The following is a 7,202-nucleotide window of genomic DNA, read 5'->3' on the forward strand; positions in this document are numbered from 1 at the left end:
TTTGTGCTTTGGATATTTAGCCCATTGATCCTAGGGAAATGGGTCCTTGATTCTGCGACTAAGTGTAACTCTCTTTTTTTTACTTCCTATTACAATTAGAAATATTTTTGCGCATATGTTGGTTGATTGATTGGTTGGTTCTCTTTATTTCCTCCATACAAGGAGGGTTCTACATATGAAATACTCAAACATATTTACATCTCACAAATACAGAGGGAAAAATAATAAGAATAAGTACTGGTTCATGTCAAAAATAAATCATGGCTGATTACGCATAAAGCAAGATTCAATATATTACGAATATATATATATATGTGACAGTACAAATCATATTTAAATTCATGCAATTTGTGCATGTACTCTGCCATGTAAGAAATTGCTGATCCCATAAGTCTGACGACATTTTTCGAATAGTGTCGGTCATGCCACCAAGCATCGCTATCTTGAATTCACTGTCCTCCTGGTTGAAGAAAGAGATCGACTTCTCTATCGGAAATACATCCACTATTTCATAGAACATATCGTTTCGTATTTGGAGAAGATTCGTGCAGCTCAGAATATGATGCAGAAGATTGTCGTTTGAATAAAATTTACACAATGAACAGTTTCCGTCTGTATTAGGAATTGAACCTAGCTTTACGATAAGAACAAATTGTCTTTTTTTCTGTTAGAGTGTCGTAAATTTTTTAGTATTGGAGTAAATCAGATCTCTGTTCCAATGCATTTTTCTAACGGGGTTCCTTCGTATCTGTCACGAAAAATATAAAATAAATGTCTTTTTCGTGTTTGTATACGTTTATTGTATTTATCATTTGTGTTTTTCATTCATATTTATTATTCATTCATTCATCATACATCATTTGCATATTCATTGACGAATGACTGACGACGTATCGAGCACACCTTGCATGAACTAACTTAACCCTAACTTAACCTGTCTTCAAATACATTCCATTATAGGCGTTGACTTTAACAGTGGCTGACACCACCTCAATTGTATTTTTGCAGATTAGTTTCTGTCTAAATTGAATTTATTTCAATATTTCATAAATTCGGAATATCGGTTTTCATATCAATTATATATACTTTTAAATTATGCAATTTATTTATGAACGTTTTGGTTAATTGTATTTTTGCAGAATAAAATATGGCATCCTGAATTCGAAATAGTATTTAGCCACAAGGTAATGACAAAAATATCGGCGACAAATTTGGAGGCTCCAGCGAGATGCCAGCTGTAAATTCTGCCTGATTTACTGGTTAATTGCGTCATTTCCTTGGTTTATTTTGTCGTTTAAGTTAGTTTGGCCCAACGATTGTATGTTTAATTTTCATCGTCGTTTGGCCAATCGACTAACAACGACATGTATTAAGTTTGGCCCAACGAATGAATATATTTACAATTTTCGTCGTAGTTTAGCATAACGACTTCTATACATTCAACGACAGTTTGTAGTCAACGACAAATTTATTTCAATAGATGGTGATGCGAATTACTGAAATATTAATTCAGCGATAATAAAATAGAAATCATCGTCATGAAATGGTGAAAAAATTGTCACGTACATGTATTTATCATATGAGTTTCGTAACATAAATGGTGTGTTCGATAGCGAGTGATTATACTTACGGAGGCTAGCCAATTTAATATATTATATATGAAATTTGAGTACTCAGCGCTGTAAACAGTGTGTAAATATTTTTTGTTTGTGTAAATGTCTTCGCCCGACAGTACACGACAAATCTCCGCCTTGTAGAATGCGCATCATCTGTCAACTTTAAAACTAGTGTCCCTCATCGTAGTATTTTTGAAAACCGTAAAGAATCAAACCTGCTAGAACAATTTACAACGCTCTGGAAAAATAATGTACAATAAAAATTTAATCATTTTGAATAGTTAAGAAATCGTTTATTTTATATATTTTATATATTATATATTGTTGAAACTGATTTTGTTTATTCATAGTTGATTGACTTTCTGTTCATTATGATTACCTGTATATGTTTATAACATATTACCTGTATTTTTCAGATTTGGTGTACATGTTAGGTGTAATGCATGATTGAAGCAGGAGTCTTTGCACTTCCCTTTTTACACTTTTGACTGATGACTGAAATTAAGATGAGTTGATTGTGACCTGTATCATCAATTATTAATCCAACAATCATTTAGTGTATTGTCTTGTGTAATTTGTAGAGTTTTGTTTGTATACAAATATTTTTTGACTAGTTTTCAAAATTATGGCAGATAATAAGTCTAGATTAGAGGTTAAGAGTGAGATAGAATTGGACGAAAAAGATGTTCAGAAAATGATTCAGTATCTAACTGAACGCACTAAGTATAAAGTGGTGATTGACGGTGAATTTAATTCGATGTTTCATAGACACAGTACCCCAAAATAGGTACTGGGGCATGAAAATGAAGAAAATGCTCCTCCTAGATCGCCTCCGCCTAGTTGTAATTTTGAACTTTCAAAAATACCACCCGCTACGCCAGTTAGAAATTTGACGTCGCTTGCTATTAATAATAATTTGTCAAACTGGAAGAGACCCAGACTCCCTACGTTTTCAAGTGATCAAAAAAACTTTTGACGTATGGAAATTTGAAGTCAAGCGAACTAGTCTAAGTCGAACGTTTCGTCGTCAGTTCAACAAAATTGTATTTCTCTCGAACATCAGAAGCTTAAGGAAGTATGGAAAAAGCTTGACTGCTTCAATAGGCGAATGAATTCGATGGAATCGGAATTAAAAGAACTTAAAAGTAAACAAACTGACCACCAACATTTACCCCTCCAAGTAATAACAGAGGTCAAGGTCAAAGAGGTTATTTTAATAGCTCAAGTTACAAGAGAGGCAGAGGTAATTTTGAGGACGAGGTCAGTTTAGAGGAACAGGACCAGTGAAGTTAAGGATGATAATTAAAACGGGGAGTAGTCTCTAATGAAGGGCAAATTAGGGACTTTGCTATTTCATTTGATGAAAACAATAGCCCTGATAAAACTGAAAATTTGTACAAAAGAATGTTTGTATTTAGGTTACGTTAAGGTTGAGTTGAAGGTTCCTTTTGTAAATGGGAAAAGTTTACAAGTGCCTTTGCATGTATTTCCTGTTAAGATGATAATAGTAAGGTTCCAGTTGTGATCGGTACTAGTGTTTGAATTTATTCAAATATGATATGAGTGAGAATACATCTGGAAAAATTCCGAAAGCTTGGAATGTAGCTATGTCCTCTCTCACGAGTGAAAATACAAGTTTGGTTCATTACACAAATAAGAGAGTTGTAAAGTTGATGCCTATGTCTATTAAAACAGTGTCTGGAGTGGTTAGTGCTCAAGGTGACACAGGTTCTACCGTAGTTACTGAGAATTTAGATTGTGAATTGTCAGATTGGGTATCAGTATGTCCTAGGGTTTTAGAATTGAAGAAATCTGGTAAATGTAGAATTCCTGTTCGGATTTTTAATATGACGGCAACATTTTTTGAAATCAAGCCAAAATATATCTAATGTGCACTTAGTGATGTCAAGGTTATACGCCATATCGATGATAGTATTCAATATGTAGATAGTTCTAAAACCAAGAGTGGTGTTTTAGAGAAAGATATAAAGAAACTTGGTTGTAAGGTTGATGAAAATTTATCTGATGAGGTTAGACAAAGACTGTTCAGCTTGTTAGGCAAATGGAAGTCCGTGTTTTCAACAGGTCCTACAGATCTTTGGTATACAACATTAGTCGAGCATGAAATTAAGCTGACTGATGATACTCTGTTAAGATTGCCTTTTGGTTTGACTAACGCAGTAGCTTGTTTTCAAGATTGATGGAAAAATGTATAGGAGAGATGCATTTGAGAGAGTGTCTGATATTTCTTGATGATATTATCATTTTTTCAAAGACAGTTGAGGCACATTTGGAAAGGTTAGATTCTGTTTTTCGTCGTTTGAAGGAACATGGTTTGAAGTTGAAGGGTTCTAAGTGCGAATTTTAACACAGAGGTCAAATATCTAGGTTTTGTGGTTTCAGAAGAAGGTATTAACTAGATGACGAGAAGATTGAGGTAGTCAAAAATTGGCCAGATATTCAGAATGTAAAGGATTTGAGGAAAGTTTTGGGATTCACCTCGTATTATAGGAAATTTGTAAAAGATAATGGGAAAATATTGAAACCTCTTAACGATATTCTTATTGGTCATTGTACCAATATAAAGGGTAGGAAGAAGTCTAAGACTAAACCTAAACATCGGCAATGGGGTGATCTGGAGGCAAACGCTAAGAAAACTATTGTAGAAAAATTTACCAGTCCTCCCATATCAGGATATGCTGACTATAACCTCCCATTCATAGTGCATACAGATGCGAGTGGTGATGGCTTAGGTGCAGTTTTTTATCAGTGTCAAATGGAGTTGAAAGGGTAATATCATACGCAAGGAGAGGTTTGAGAGGTTCTGAAAAGTTATATCCTGCACATAAGAGGAAATTTCTTGCCCTCAAATGGGCCGTTACAGATAAGTTTCATGATTATCATTGTGGAAACCGTTTTGAGGTAAAAACGGATAATAACCCTTTGACTTATGTCATGAATAAAGCTAAGCTCGATGCTTCATTGGCAGACTATAATTTTTCTGCCACTTATAGAAGTGGTAAATCAAAGGCGATGCCGATGTTTTGTCTAGAATTGATTCAGGGAAGAGTATTAAAAGTGAAGTTGTCAAAGCCGTTTGTACGTCTATAGTTTTTTTCTGAGAATCCTGGTATTTTTAGCTCAAAGTGTAAATTCAGAGTCCGATGATGTAAATGGTCCTATAGATTTGTGTGATATAAATTGGGCCGATGAGCAATTAGCCAACCCGAATATTTCAGAGGTCCTTAGGCTTTTGAAAACCGGCCATAAGCCAAGAAAGCGTGTTATTGCACAGAAACCGCGTGAAGTAAGAAAGTTGTTGAATGAGTGGAACAACTTGTATTTTAAGGACGGTGTTTTATACAGAAGTGGTAGTTTACAGAGTGATAAGGTCCAACAACTAGTATTACCCGATGTTTACCGTAATGTGGATTTCACGGGTCTTCATGACGATGTGGGTCATCAGGGGTGCGATCGCAAAATTATTTTTGGTCAAATCACGATTTTTCTGGCCTAGCATGGATAAGGATGTTGAAAATAAGATATCCAATTGTTCAAACTGTATTTTGCGGAAATCAAAGGCAAAGAATGCTGCTGAGATGGTTAGCATCAAGTCATGTGAACCGTTAGAACTGATCTGTATAGACTATTTGAGCCTGTAGAAATCCAAAGGAGGTTACAAAAACATTTTAGTTATAACAGATCACTTTACGCGATTTGCACATGCTATACCCACGAGAAACCAGTCTGCGTATACAACAGCAAAGTGTCTTTGGGACCATTTTATTCAGCACTATTCATTCCCTGCGCGTATTCATAGTGACCAAAGTCGGAACTTCGAAACTAAAGTTATACGTGAGCTTTGCAAGATAGCTGGAATAAAAAAAAATCTCGAACGACACCGTATCACCCACAGGGAAATGGCCAGTGCGAGAGATTTAACAAGACTTTGTTAAATATGCTTGGTACATTGAATGATAACCAAAAGTCTGTTTGGAAAAGCTACGTCTCGCCGCTTGTCCATACGTACAATGCGACACAACATGAGAGTACGGGTTATAGTCCTCATTTTTTAATGTTTGGATGGCACCCTAGATTAACAATAGATGCATTTTTTGGCACACACTCTGGACTTTTATCTAGTAAGAATCCTGATAATTACGCTGCGAAACTCGAAAAACGTCTCAAGTTTGCCTACAAAACAGCCGCTAGCGAAGCAGAGAAAGCTAGTAAACGTCACAAAGCCAGATACGATTTACGTGTTAGAATTTCGGTGCTAAAATCAGGCGATCGAGTATTAGTCAAGAACGTTATTTTGCGGGGCAAATATAAGCTTACAAACAAATGGGAACGCTGTCCGTATATTGCACAGTCCCAACCAGACCATGGTATACCCGTATACGCGAATTCGGTCGTGGAACAAAACGTACAGTTCACAGAAATTTATTTTTACCGATTGGCAATACAGATATCTCATCAGCTTCCGACAATCCAAGCGATATATTGTTAAATAATCGCCACTGAAAGAGTAGTAATAATACTACAAACTTAATCACTCCGAATAGCGAGGAAACTAGGTGGTCGGTAGAAGAAGTACAGACTGATGGTGATCTTTCTGATAGCTCAGATGATAGTGAGGTGTGTTTGAATCGGTTTGTTTCGATGGGCGAATTAGTGAAATAAACGAGTCGTCTTGTTCCTTTTGCTCCAGAGTTTATCCCAGCTTTGCGAACGAATACTAGTCATCAAATTCATCTCGTGTGTCAAATTTAAACTTTTAAACATCTGGAGATAAATGTATGCACACTACGAGTTCAGAAGCAGAAGCAAGCGTTGTAAATGAAAATGCATCGCAAAATTTAAGAGTTGCAAATGAACGGTCAGAATCGTTGGAAATTAGTAAAGAGAATGACAGACAGTTGAATGAAAGTAGTAGACATAACAATAATATGGTAGCAGAACCAGAACAAATTGTAGTTCGTAGGAGCAATCGAATGTCAAGTCCGCCTGAACGTTTCAGAGATTATACCAGATACTGAAATTTCATTATTATGAGCGGAAATCGGTTCGTCGCGATGCACTTACCACATGCATTTGCTGATTTTCCCACATAATTATGATACATTTTTTTTAATTTGATTTTCAATTTGTTTTTTATGGTTTTTATTCTGTTTTTTATAGATATGAGTTCCTATGTTTATGCTTCAAGTAGAGGGAAGGGTTTGAAGGATATTGAAAATGCCATCGTTAATACTAAACCTGGTTGAAAATACTTGGACTTGTTGAATAAACCGAAAAGTAATTTGCAATATTCGGATGGTAGACAATTTGTGTATATCAAGTGTGGCATACCAGACATTTGCAAACTGGAAAGAGATAAAGCTTGAAATTATGAAGATTCGTTTTTTTATCTGGACAAAAGTGTTAATCAAGTATTTGATGACAGTGTTTGTAAAATTAGGCAGGTTTATGAATGTTAAAATCAGATTGGTTATAAAGTTGTCTTTTGTACAGTATGTACAATGAACTTTGATAAATGGAACCACAGTAGATTGAATCAGGGTAAAAGATCATTTTTTGAAGTAT

Source organism: Perna viridis, chromosome 5, assembly GCF_037379345.1.
Source record: "Perna viridis isolate PV_CMFRI_1.1 ecotype Kerala chromosome 5, ASM3737934v1, whole genome shotgun sequence".
Classification (NCBI taxonomy): domain Eukaryota; kingdom Metazoa; phylum Mollusca; class Bivalvia; order Mytilida; family Mytilidae; genus Perna; species Perna viridis.